Genomic DNA, 14,172 nt, shown 5'->3' on the forward strand with positions numbered 1-14,172 from the left:
AAGGCACTGAAACTATATCAATAGCTATGTCAAAATGGAAAAGAATTTTCCAATAATAAAAATAGTGGGAAAGTTACAGTAAGTAAGGTTTTTTGGACTGTATAAACACTAAATTTCTGGATGTCAAGCAGCAGTTTTATGTTGAGGTATAGCAACTTAATATTAGGGGATCCTGGAAAAGTGACTAAAAGTTTGTACAGTTGAAGCACAGACAAATGCAGTCACCTTTAAAATGTGTAAACTCGTGATGAAACATTTGAGTACTGAGACTGTGACTCAGTGTAGAGTATTTGTTTAGTATGGGTGAGACACGGGCTTTGTTCCTGATATCCCCCAACAGTCCTTCGGTCTTCCTTTTGGTGCTTAAATTGATTTTCTTTTAGGAAGAGAAATTTCTGTTGCACGAATAATAAAAACCTAGAGATAGATATTGGGTTCAAGTTGAAGATCAGAAAAGCAAAGCAGTCAAGCAACTAGAGAGATCTTATCTCTACCAACTCTCAGACGAACAAAAAATATTCTACTCTCTGCCCAGTCATATTGCTCCTGTCTTCACCTCTCTCCATTAAAGGTGTGTGATTCCCAAAAGCTGGGATTAAAGGTGTGAACCATCACCACCTGGATCTGTTTGTGGATTGATTTTCTGTAGCCCAGGGTAGCCTTGAACTCAAAGAGATCCATCTAACTCTGTCTTCTGAGTCCTGGGATTAAAGGTATGTGCCACCACTCCCTGGCCTGTAGGGCTGACTAGGGTGGCTGCTTTGCCTTCTGATCTCCAGTAAAACTTTATTTATTAGAACACAAATACTATAACACTAAAAATGTCCAATGTTTTTGAGGATTCAGTGATCAAAAGAGATAAAAGTGTACAATTTATTAGCTTTGAAAAGCAGTATGCAATTTTTTGTAACTCTCTCAAAGGTCTTAGTGCTTGAATCATTCATAAATTCATTTTAGAAATTTGTCTAAAATAGCCAGAAAAACAAACATAAGAAACTGTGTATAGGGGCTGGAGGGATGGCTCAGAGGTTAAGAGTACTGATTGCTCTTCCAGAGGTCCTGAGTTCAATTCCCAGCAACCACATGGTGGCTCACAACCATCTGTAATGAGATCTGGTGCCCTCTTCTGGTTTGCAGCATATATGTAGGAAAAACACTGTATACATAATAAATAAATTCTAACAAAAAAAGACTGTGCATAGCAAGTTTAAGCCCAGCATGGAATCATGAAAATGGATCGCTACCAGTTAAATACCGAATGTGAAAACATTCCATTTCTTCCTTCATACTGGACATTTCCATCTGTGTTTGGGGAAATCTAACAGTTGAGGAAAAGGCTAAGGGAAAGAAACAATGAGTGAGATCTGTGTGTTGTATTTTTTATTTTGCTCACAAGGATAGGAAAGACAACTTAAAAAGTAATGCAGCAGAAACAGTAGACTGGGGGCACAGAGGTGAGGGGGAGGGAATGGGAGGAGAGGAAGGAGGGGAAACTGCAGTCGGGCTGTAAAATAAATAAATAAAAGTAATTCAGAGGTTGTCATTACCATCAGAAACCAAATGTTTGCTGTTGTTATCATTCTGCATCATCCTGAAGTTAAACAGTCTGAAAGTGATCTTTGAAACCTTGGAAGATGGCTATAGAATGCTACAGGGATTACTCTGGTCACTTGTTGGTTAGTTGGTCTTTCTTCAGAGATAGGGTCTTACTGTGTGGCCCACGTTGGCTCGGACTTGATGCATTCACTTGCCTCCGCCTCCTAAGTTCTGTGATTGTAGACCTTCCCTACCCAGATATTTACATCTCCTGTTAGGTCTTATTAACGTACATGTTTTTCATGTGCAAAGAAAGTGATGTTTTCAAGCTTTGACATGATCCATTGTTTTTGAAAAAAAAAGTATAGATTTGACTTTTGTATACACAATTTTTGGATCCTACATTCTTGGCACCCAGGCCATTCTTGAGGAGCTGTGGTTATCTTTGTGATTTAAAATTTTGGTTTCACTTGCTATTTTCTGTTTGGTGTATGGTTTAAGGAGAAATAGAACAGTATCTCTAGCCTTAAAATGACAAGGAGTTGGGGCTAGAGGAGTGGTCAGCAGTTAAGAGCACTGGCTGCTCTTCCAGGGGTCCTGGGTTCGAGTCCCGGCCACCACATGGTGGCTCACAACCATCTGTAATGGGAACGGGTGCCCTCTTCTTTCGTGCAGGCACACATGCAAATAGAAGCACTCACACACGTAAATAATTCTTCTAAAAATAGCAAGAAATTGGGCTATGTTTAAGATTAATGAAAACCTTAGTTAGGCAGTGTTCATTTTTACTTTATTTTTCCATAAAATTTCTTTATTCTCTGGATTGGTTAAACTAACTACTTGCTGCTGATGTTTTTTTTTTCTTTTGTACTTTTGAGACACGATTTCAATGTATCCTTGACTGTTCTGAAATTCTCTATGTTGACAAGGCTGGCCTTGAACTCAAAGAGATCTGCCTGCCTCTGCCTCTCAAGTGCTGAGATTAAAGGTGTGTGCCACTATGCCCATGCCCATGTCTAACTGCTTTAAGATTCTTTATAGTGTGTGCATGTGTGTGTATGGTGTGTGTGGTTTAGTGTGGTATGTGTGGTGTAGTATGGTGTGTGTCATGTGTATGTATGTGTGTGTGGTGTATTGTGATGTGTGTGTGTGTGGTGTGTGTATGTGTGTGTGGTTTAGTGTGGTACGTGTGGTGTAGTATGGTGTGTGTCATGTGTATGTATGTGTGTGTGGTGTATTGTGATGTGTGTAGGTATGTGTGTGTGGTGTAGTGTGTAGATGTGTGTGATGTGGATGGTGTGTATATGTATGTGTGTGGTACATGTGATGTAGTGTGGTATAGTGTGGAGTGTGTGATGTGTGTATGTATGTGGTTTAGTGTGATGTGTATTGTGTATATATGTATGTGTGTGGTGTGTAATGTGTGTGGTGTGTATGTGTGTGTGGTGTAGTGTGTGTGTGGTGTGTGTGTATGTGTGTGGTGTAGTGTGTGATGTGTGTATGTATATGTGTTTGGTGTAGTATGGTGTGTGTAGTGTGTTTGTATCGTGTGTGTATGTGTTGGTGTAGTGTGTTTGATAAAATGTGTGTGTTTTTATGACAGATTTCCTTTGAAGAGAAATGAGAAAGAAACTTAGACATATTAGTGAACTGTCTTTATACAATTTTAGACTGTCTTAAGCATATTTTGTCCTAGTTCACTTACTACCTGAGTTTGTTTTAGTTTAACATTAACTGGGTGTGTGTCACAAAGACAGAAATTGTCCTTTAGACAACTCGCCGTAAGCCATCACTGATCTCATCCTGAAATAGTCGACTTTCATCGGTGTTGGTTTCTTTCATGGACCCGAAGGCTTTGAGATTGAAAATATTATGAGTATCATGTGATAGCAGCATTCATGTCCTTGTTTTTTCATGTTTTCTGTAAACAGCAGAGTTTAACATGAAAAAACATTTTATAGAATTTTGGAACAAGTTGGTTCTTGTCGTGGACAGAGGCAAAACAGACTTAGAAATTGATTGCAGTTGATGCTTTTAGGGTAAAACACTTCTAGACTTTGGGACCACTGCCAGCGTTGAGATGCCCATGTGCAGTGTCCTCATCAGGGAGCATGACATCCACTGGTGTGCCTGTCATATGAGCCATCTTAGAGCCTAGGACTCTTTCCACCCTCACTTTCATAAAGCTTAGTTTTTACCTGGGTCGTTAGTACATGGTCAGCTAGTTGCAGATCCCTGCTCTGCTGCATCTCTTCACTCTTCCTTTTCCTGGTAGAGGTGCTTATTTCCTCCTTATTGGTTATGCGGAGATCAAAGGTTAAGCTTGGCCATGCCCTCCACATTCTCAGCGAAGAAGAAGAATGAATTGAGTCTAAATTAAATAAAAATCCTTCATGAAGGCAAATACGCTTGCTCTCTCAGTAGCCCCATGTAATTTTTCAGATTTAAAAATTGACCTCATGCATTTGTTGATGTTAATATAGAAACGCTTCACTCAAACTTTGTAGTGTTTTTCATGATTATTCTCTTTTGGTATTTTTAGGACTTTTAATTGTAGTATGACAGAACTGCCAGACTCAGTGTAGTGAGCTCTGCAGTTAGTATTGCCTCCATGGAGGTTTAATGTTCAGAGTCTAAACATATTGAAGCAGCCAGCACCTACCCAGAAGAAATGCTCCCGTTTTCATAGGCATTTCAGACTCTTACTTGAAAAGTTTCATATATGTTTTTTTTTTTTGTTTCTTCACTTAGTATAGTGGTCAGTATTTTATATATGACCAAAGATAAATGTCTTAAAAGTTTTAGAAGCTGAAAGTGACTATTATTTTTTTTGCAGAACATTTTCTCCTAGGTAGTATCAGTGATGATGTAGTAATTTCTCAAACTTCCAAGAAACAGGAAGTATGATCATTATAATTTGTGCCCAACAAACTAATCATGTGGTGTGGAGCCCGGGGATATAAATACAATTTGATATATTCATTTCCTATGATGTAGTTCTGCTATAGGGGAGAGTTTGTACTTAAGTGGCGAGAGATGACATCTATAAGATTTTTTCTTTCTTTCATTTTTTTTTTTTTTGGTTTTTCAAGACAGGGTTTCTCTGTGGTTTTGGAGCCTGTCCTGGAACTAGCTCTGTAGACCAGGCTGGCCTCGAACTCACAGAGATCTGCCTGCCTCTGCCTCCCGAGTGCTGGGATTAAAGGCGTGTGCCACCATCGCCTGGCTAAGATTTTTTTGATAATAAAGTTAATAGAACTCTGATCTTGATCATCCTGCAATAGGTATGAGGTCATATTCTTACCCAAGGAATGCTACAAAGTACATCCAGAGAAAATTCTTAGGTGTGTGTGTATGTGGAATGGGGTGCACATGGTTATACACGTTCACGCATGTATGGATGCCTGAGGCTGACATCAGGGGTTCTCCTTTGTTGCTCTCCACAGTATGTCTTAAGGTGAGTCATTGAATCTGGAGTTTGCTTTTTTCGCTAGTTTGGCTGTCAGATCTCCAGGAATTTTTCCCCTGACTCTGCATACTCATAAAACGAGTCTGGCAATGTTCCTTCTGGTTATATTTTGTGCAACATTTGGAGGAGTACAGGAAGTTCTGATGGAATTCTTCATTAAAACCATTTGGCCCTGGGATATTTGGTTTGCTTTTGATGAGAGCTTCGATTTCCTTTAAGAGTATATGGCTATTTAAATTGCTCATCCAAGCCTCATTTTATTTTAGGTAAATGTTGACTAGCCAGAAAATTGTCCATTTCATTTATGTTTCACAATTTTGTGGAGTACAGGTTTCTGTGGTTCGATCTAAGGATTCTGTGAATTTCCTTAGTGTCTGTTGTCATGTATCCATTTTCATTTCTGATTGTGTTAGTTTGGATGTTCCCTCTTGTCTTTTATTAGTTTGCATTAGGGTTTGTTTATCTTCTTTATTTTGTCAAATAACCTGCTTTTTGTCTCATTGATTCATTGTATTATTTATTTGTTTCAATTTATTTCCGCCCTCAATTTTTTTTTTTTTTTTTTGGTTTTTCGAGACAGGGTTTCTCTGTGGCTTTGGAGCCTGTCCTGGAACTAGCTCTTGTAGACCAGGCTGGTCTCGAACTCACAGAGATCCGCCTTGCCCTCAATTTTTTTATTTTCTGTTTCTACTTATTCTGGTTATGTCTGCTTTTTTTTTTCGAGACCATTCACATGTGTTGTTAAGTCACTAGTGTGAGCTTTCTGTTTGTGCTAGGAAGTTTCCTCTTGGCACTGCTTTCATGGTGTTACATAGGTTTGGGTACAACGTGCCTTCATTTTTCTTGAGTTTTAGGAAGTATTTATTTTATTTTTCATTGGTCCATGCGTGGTTAAGTAGTTTGCTGTTCAATTTCCATTGTTTTGTAGGATTTCTGATAGTACTGTTGTTGTCAAGTTCTAATTTTAAATCATGGTCATTTGATAGGACACAGTGTATTACTCCAGTTTTTTTCTGTGTATGTTTACTTTGTTCCACAGTGTGATCAGCTTTATAGACCTTTTCATGAGGTGCTGAGAAGATGGATTTTCCTCATAGCGCCACTTTCAGTTTGGTTACGTTGTGTCTTTATTTTCTTTGAATTCAAGGAATACTTTCATTTCTTTATTTCTTCCCTGACCCAGGTACGGTTTAGTGGTTGCCTGTTCCCTTTCCATGAGTTTGTCTGTTTTTGGTGTAATAACAGTTGTTATACTTCAACTTTGATCCATGGTCATCTGATAATGCTCATGTGCTTGCAAAATTTTTTTAAATATTTACTTTCTTGGTAATTTATTTATCATGTATGCGATATTCTGTCTGTGTGTGTGTCAGCAGGCCATAAGATGGCGCCAGACATCATTACAGATGGTTGTGAGCCACCATGTGGTTGCCGGGAATTGAACTCAGGAGTTTTGGAAGAGCAGGCAATGCTCTTAACCATTGATCCATCTCTCCAGCCCAATCACCCCCCCTACCATTTTTTTTGTTTGGATTTTCAAGACAGGGTTTCTCTATAGCTTTTGATTCCTGTCCTGTAAGTAGCTCTTGTAGACCAGTCCTGCCTAGAACTCACAGAGATCTGCCTGCCTCTGCAAAATTTTTTTGTGTCATATAAGGTTCACTTTGTTATCCATGTATGTGGTCAATTTTCGAGAAGGTTCTATGAGTAGGTGAGAGGATATATGCTTTACTATTAGGGCGGAATGTTCTACAGATATTTCTGAAGTCCATTTATTTCATTATCTCCATTATTCCTCTTATTTCTCTGTTATGTTTCTGTCTGGTTGACCTGTCCATTATTGAGAGAGGAGTGCTGCAGTCTCCTACTATTAGTGTGGTTTCGGGCATAAATTTATTTCTAGTGATGTGGGTGCTTTTATATTACTGAAATTTATATTTGGTATTGATACTTCATCCTGATGATATATTCCTGCTGTGAGTATAAAGTATTTGCTGCTCTTAATATTCTTTCTTAATACTGTATCTTTTGTGTTTTTATTATTATGCGGTGAGGGTTTCAGTCTATTTGGTGTTCTGTATGCTTTTTTTACCTTAATAGGAATATCATTTTTTAGGTTGGGAAAGATTTATTCTCTAATTTTGTTGAATCCTTTTCCTCCATTACAGTTTTCAAGTCTTGAAATCTTTCCATTACCAGTTTGATTGCTTTTTCTTGGTTTCCTTTCCCAGGGATTCTTTGATAGATTTCTCATTTCTTCAGAGTTGTTGTTATTCTTCTCATCCTTTTGTTTGAAGTTGTTTTTTTACATTCTTTTTGATGGTCCCTATATTTTTCATAATTTTATGTTTAAAGTCTATTTCTTGTACTACCTCTGGATTAGGGTGTTCAAATTCTCCTGTTGTATATTCCCTGGCTTCTCATACTATCATGCTGTCTTTCAAATTGTTGGAGGTATTCTTACATAAATGCATGCACATTTGTACCAATCCTGTTAGGAGAGTCTTGCCTGCTTGGTATGGTCTTTGCTGCGGCTATCTCTGTGCTTGTGGTTTTTTTCTTGGTCTGTCTTCTCTTAGTTTTCTTAGCTCTGGAGTCTCTTATATCTACTCCACCCTGGAGTAGACTGTGGTGATGGACATCAACACATTCCAGATGGATAGGAGTCCTTGGTGGCAAGCTAGGATGGGATAGAGTATTTTTGCATTCATGTTCAATATTGAGATTAGTTTTTTATTCTCTTCCTCGGTTGATTCTTTTTGTTTTTGCGACAATCTTACTGCATAGTCATAAAAAGAGTTCTGGCAATGTTCCTTCTGTTTATATTATGTGCAGCTCTTAGAAGAGTATGGAAGTTGTAATGGAATTCTTCATTAATACCATTTGTCCTGGGATATTTTGTTTGCTTTTTACGGGAGCTTCTTTTTCCTTTAAGAGTATATACATATTGAAATTGTTCACCTAGGCATTATTTAATTGATGTAAATGGTACTCACCCAGAAAAGTGTCCATTTCATTTATGTTTTACAATTCTGTGCAGTACTGGTTTTTTTGGTATGATCTAAGTATTCTGTGGATTTCCGTAGTGTCTGTTGTCATGTATCCCTTTTCATTTCTGATTGTGTTACTTTGGATGTTTTATTCTCGTCTTTAATAGGATGCATAGGGGTTTGTCTATCTTTATTATATAAAATAACCTACTTTTTGTCTCATTGATCTGGTGTATTTTTTATTTGTTTCTACTTAAATTATTTCAAGTTGTGGCCAGCGAGGTCTTGATCTGTATCATATTCATTAAATCCCTTATGAAAAGTGATTTGCTCATATCTTGTTTCTCCAATTCTTATTTTTAACTTGATATGTTTTAGTGATTACAAATTATATGTCCTTAGTATTTTATATTCTACCCAGTATTGCTTTTTGTCCCCTTTTTCCATAAAGTAAATCTTGATGTTAGGTGTGGTGCCTCACACCTGTAATCCCAGGATCAAGATGGTTTCATATAAGATTGAGGCCAGGCCGTGCCATATAGTGAGGTTCAGTCCAGTATGGGATACAGGGTGAGATCATATGTCAGTAGTAAAACTTTTTAACAATAGAAATTCATTTGCCATTTTCTAGTGTTCTTTATTATACAATACACTATAGTTAATTCATGTGCATATGTGTTAAACATTCCTAAAATATCATAATTTTCTTTTAAACATTCACATATATTTTACATTTTGTGCACATGTTTTTATGCATGTGTGTCACAATATACACGTGGAGGTAGCGGGCAAATTTTAGGAGTCAGTTCTCCCTTTTCAGTGTACCAGGGAGGCAAACTCAGGCCATCTTGGTCCCTGCAAACATCTGTAGGCGCTGGGCCATCCTGCCAGGCCCTGTGTGTATTTTAAAGGAAAAAAAGTGGAAATAGGGAACTTGGTATTAAGATGACATTCAAGCCTTCTGATGGTCTTTATTTGCACAAAAGGATGTTGTTGTTTCTGGTATTCTTTTCCTTCAGCCTGAAGAATTTCTGATTGTTTATATTTGTGTATTTCTGCTTTTTCTCGGGACTCTTACTTTTCTTTCTTTCCTAAAATATCTATGTCACCTTCAGGCATGAAGAATGTTTTCAATGGATAAGAGACTGATTTAACTTTTTCTGTCATCACCCTTTAGAGGAAGTTGCTATCTTGATGGGGAAGCTCAGCCAATCACTTTTATCTAGGGTGTGGCTGCTTGGGGCCAGGGAAGAAAACCTGGGAATCTGGGTGAGTTTGCTCTCTTTGGCTCTCTTTGCATGGTGTTCTCCAGACCAGTTTTGGACATGGGAAACTTTACCCCAGTCGTGTGAGTTTCCCCGTTTTCAATTATTAAATTATATCTGTTGTTTTCAACTGGTTTGCTTAATTCTAGCATACTGGTCGAACAGAACACCACTTCCTTCTAGTCTCCAGGTCACTGATTAGAAAGTCACAGGTTTTTGAACAAAACATGTCATGCTTGATATGCGAACACCTCAAGTGTTGCCATCTTTTCAGTATGTGGTCTTGGGATTGCCGGCTATCCATGTATACAAATGAGGCTTTCCTCCTCTCTCACTCGACACACATGAAAAATCAATTCCATGGTTCCTTTAAAGGAAGTCATGGTAGATCAATTCACTTCATACCTGCAGCAGTATTAGAGAAAGCCCAAGAGACGGGAGGACTTCGATGGCTCTGAGAGGAGAGAATGAACATCAGAGACAGACAGGCATTGGCATAACATGACACAGCAGAATAATGTTGGTCAGCGACCTGTATTCCTAAGAGTGGATTTACACTTTCATTTCGTGGTTATCACCACGGTTTGGGTTTTAGTTTTTGATTCAGTGTTTCGTTATGTCACCCAGACTAGTCTGGAATGTGCCTTCCTTTGCCTGTGTCTGCCAACAGAGTGGGCCACAGTAGCAGTTTCTGGCGTTGTTCTAAAACACTCCAACACAAAATCAGCTTAGATAAGAAAGGGTTTATTTGGCACAGGCTTCCAAGTCACAGTTCATCACTGGGGAAATCGGGGCAGGAACTCAAGGCAAGAACCTGGAGGAAGGAAGCCTGGAAGGAAGAGTGGACTCCAGCGTCCAAACACCGAGGAGGAGTCGCCGCCAGAGACCACCTCTCACACCATAGCTGAAGCAAAGGCATGAGGATTTTATTAATTCTGTCATGACAGGGTCCCTCAGCATTCAGGAAGCCGAGAGACCTCGAATAGTGTGCACAGGCTACTTTTAAAGGAGAAGGCCACAGAATCAAGGGGGGTTGTGAATGGCTCATTCAGAAGGGCTATTACCAATAATTGACTAGAGAGCTGTTGCCAGATCAGATGAGGTCAGAGGTCATTTTGACCCCGTTTCCCAGGGGACTGAATCAAAACGTACGTATATGGGTAATTGTTCAGGAACTGAGTACCTGCGTGTGTAGCTATAAGGTCCTTAGTTCCCAGGGGAGGAGGGGAAGCACTATGGCACGGAGGCTGAGAGGATTTAGAATAGTCAGAAATGGCTTCAGGATTGTCTTAAAGTCTTACATTAGCTAGTCCCTTCTCTGGCTTGCCCATAGGCTCGTGCTTCGCTGGTACTTTTATCTAACCTAGAGCCTCCTCCCTAGGAATGGTATTGCCTACAGCAGACCGGGACCTCTTTTGTGAATTAATAATCAGGGAAACCACACACACCTGTGTCCAAAGACCAACCTCTTCATCTGATGTAGGCAGTTTCTCATTAGAGGCTTCCCTCTCAGTTGACACTGTGGTAGGTCGACATTAACACAAGGACAGCCACCATGTCTGTGAGGCTTCCATTTCTGGAGGGAGCTTTTATAAAATGAACAATATACAACATGAAGAACTTGATGTTCTCTGCAACCTTGATGGAGGTGATGTACTTCAGAAAAGAACTTCTCATGGAAGCCTCATCATGCTCTTCCCAAAGGAGAAGATAAAGACAGTAGGGAAGGATGCAACACACTAACGTTTCATTTTACCCTAGAAGTATAAATGATTCCTCAACACAAATATATGTCTTACAAAAAGCCATGGGAACCACTGCTGTATGAATTAGTGTCTTCGTGGGAGACACTAATGGACAATGGTAAAGAGTAATGGTAAAAGATAAGGATATCTGAATAAACCATGGATTTAGTAATTAGGAATGCCTTGATTGGCTCAACAATTGTGACACATCCACTCAAAATCGTAACAAAAGAATCAACCAGGTTCAGGGCATTTGGGAATATTCTGTCTTATTTTTGCAACTTTTTCGTAAAATAAATCTCTAAAATTAAAAAAAAATTCTTCAAAGCAAGTGGCCTTAATGGTGGTTTGGGGCTCTTAATGCAGGGTATGTGTCACGCCGAAGATTATGGATGGCCCATATATGAGATTTAAGGGTGTCTGGTTTATCCCCCACTTGGGAATATGCTGTATTAGTTTTAAATTGTAATCACTATGGTCAAAATCAAATTGAAAGGCTTTATTTAAGTTTCCAGTTTTAGTCCATCATGTAAGGAAATCAAGGAAGGAATCTCGAAGCAGAAATCAAAGCAGAGGTGTAGCAGAATCATAAAAACCCAGAGGCAGGTATTGGGGTCCAAGCTGAAGATCAGAAATACAAAGCAGCCAACCACTAGAGAGACCTTTGACCTCTACCAAGTCTTCAGACTCAAGGTGATGATCCTGTCTCCACAAATTATCAGACTCCACACTCCTGAGTTCCTGTCTCTCCCCCTTTATATTCCTCTCTCTGCTCTTCATATTGCTCCTGTCTCCCCTTCTCCAGTACTGGGATTCAACATGTGTGATTCCCAAACACTGATATCTGTTTCTGGATCAATCTTGTATAGCCCAGAATAGCCTTGAACTCAGAGACTTGCCTGCCTCTGCCTCCTGAGCACTGGGATTAAAGTTTTGCTCCCCCCACCCCACCGCGGTCCTGTATAGCTGAGGAGTGTGGCTGCTTTGCCCGCTTATTTTCAGGCAAGCTTTATTCATTTTAACACAAATATACCAGTATACAGAGGCCATGGCAGGAATGCTGCTTACAGGCTTGCTTTCCACGACTTACTGAGCTTCCTTGTTACACACCCTACCACCACCGGCCTGCTGATGGTTCTTTATACAAGGGCATTTAACCTGGAGTGGGAGTTATTAGACTCCCTCTCCTCGAAGTATTTCCTTGTCATCTGTGTGTGATTCTGACCCAGTTACTTGTGTTTCTGTAGCCTCTGGAGACACTGGAGTACTGAGAGTGTGAACGGTCGACTGACGGGCAGGCACTTCCATCTATCTGGCTACAGAGAAGGAATCTTTCCTTGCTGCAGTCAGACTTTCTGTGGTGTCGCTGCTTTGCTCCTGTAAGTAACTCCTCATCTGTTAGCTGTAAGTTTTAAACTCTTTGGCTCACCAACTTGGGTTTTGGTGGAATAATACCTTGGTCTTTTGGAGCCCTAGCTGATTTGGAAAACACTTAGAACTCAGGATCAAAGTCAAAGTTTTCAGAATACACCCCCGCCCCCACCTTTTTTAAAAAATATAAATCCACTTTTTAAAAACCACATTTCTAACTGATTATTTTGTATCCCAATTAAAACTTCATCCTAGGATTTGAGGGGAAAGCTCAATTAACAAGGTGCTTGATTTGCAATCCCCAGAATCTACATAAAACTCCAGTTGTGGAATCCCAGCACAAAACTGTGGATACGTAATGTTCCTGGGGTTTACTGCTCAGACAGCTTACCCTATTTTGTGAGCTTCAGGCCAATGAAAGACTCTGTCTCAGAAAAAAAGTGGACAAGACACGAGAAAACACACTCAAACCTGTATATAGGCATCAACCTCAAATGTGCAGAGACACGCGTGACTGTGCACAGACACACGTACACACACACATTTGATCATCTGGTGTGGAGGTTCTCCTTCCTGGACACATCAGGAAATCATACTAGGAGCTTACATACCACACACACCACTACAACCTCACAATACCCCCACCCACACCCACCCACACAAACACACAGAGCGAGGGAGAGAGAGTGAGTGAATTTTGGATCTTATGCTCAAATGCTAATTTGATTTGCCTGAAAGGAGGTTCAGGTATCAGTGCTAAGAAATCAGGTGATACTACCCTATCTAATTCAGGTATCAGTGCTAAGAAATCAGGTGATACTACCCTATTTAATTCCTGTCTCCTGACCCTACTTCCAGTTACCTCACTGGTTTTTCTTATGAAGCAGAGAGGATCTCTGTTTTTCTCTGGTCTTGACCTTAGCAGCACTCTTTCTTCCTTTCTTCTTTTTGTCTGTCTTTCCTTCATTCATTTCTTCATTTGATCCTTCTTCTCTTCGAAAGGGAAGAATTCCAATAGGATGCAGTAGTTGGTCAAGTACTCAAGAGTGTAAGCAGAGCAATCAGAGAGGCAAGTAATATAGCCAATTCGACATGCAGCAACCTAGATCCTGGTAGGCACAGGCCCTAAATTTCTCTTCTCACTGTCCAACTCTCCTTTGTGCTCTCCCTAGAATGGATACTTTTAGGAAAAGGCTGTGCTTCCTCAGAAGCCCAGGTTACCTATAATTCAATCTGTTATAAGTAAGTAGGTGTATAAGATGCAAGAATATGTAAAGAAGTTTAAGAAACAGCTGAAGTTTGTTAGGCATGGTGGTGCATTCCTTTAATCCCAGAACTCTGGAGGCAGAGGGAGATGAATCTCTGAGTTCTTGGCCAATCTGGTTTATAGAGAAAGTTCCAGATCAGCCAGGGATACACAGAAAAACTCAGATAAACAAGAATGAAGGAAGGAAGGGATGAAGGAAAGAAGGAAGGAAGGAAGAAAGGAAGATAGAAAGAAAGAAAGAAAGAAAGAAAGAAAGAAAGGAAGGAAGGAAGAAAAAAAGAAAGAAAAGACAAAGCTAACTTGAAAGTTTACTGGGGAAAGGGTTAGAGCTCTCTACATGCCACCTTGCAGAGGAAGTCTTGAGGCTGTTTTAATCTGATCCAGCTAATATGGACCACCGTCCCCCATTGTTGGTCACTTCCTGTTTGGAAGGTCCTGAGCTGGGCCTTCCAGAGTCTCCCACTGCCATCTCCTTCTCTCTTGATCTCAGGGAGGCCAACACCATTATCTTTATACCCTGCCTACCCAT

At 39.8% G+C, this 14,172-nt stretch overlaps 1 protein-coding gene across 10 annotated transcripts in view; it reads left to right on the forward strand.

Moving 5' to 3' along the window:
- LOC142837201 (serine/threonine-protein kinase DCLK2-like) overlaps positions 1-14,172 on the forward strand; it is a 136,734-nt gene that overhangs the window by 93,659 nt on the left and 28,903 nt on the right. For all 10 annotated transcript variants that reach the window (XR_012908210.1, XR_012908209.1, XR_012908211.1 and 7 more), the window contains one exon: positions 12,253-12,384. The gene's annotated coding sequence lies outside the window, so the exon portion shown is untranslated. The remainder of the gene's footprint in view (positions 1-12,252; positions 12,385-14,172) is intronic.

This window comes from Microtus pennsylvanicus, chromosome 17 (assembly GCF_037038515.1).
Source record: "Microtus pennsylvanicus isolate mMicPen1 chromosome 17, mMicPen1.hap1, whole genome shotgun sequence".
NCBI classification, from domain to species: Eukaryota; Metazoa; Chordata; class Mammalia; order Rodentia; family Cricetidae; genus Microtus; species Microtus pennsylvanicus.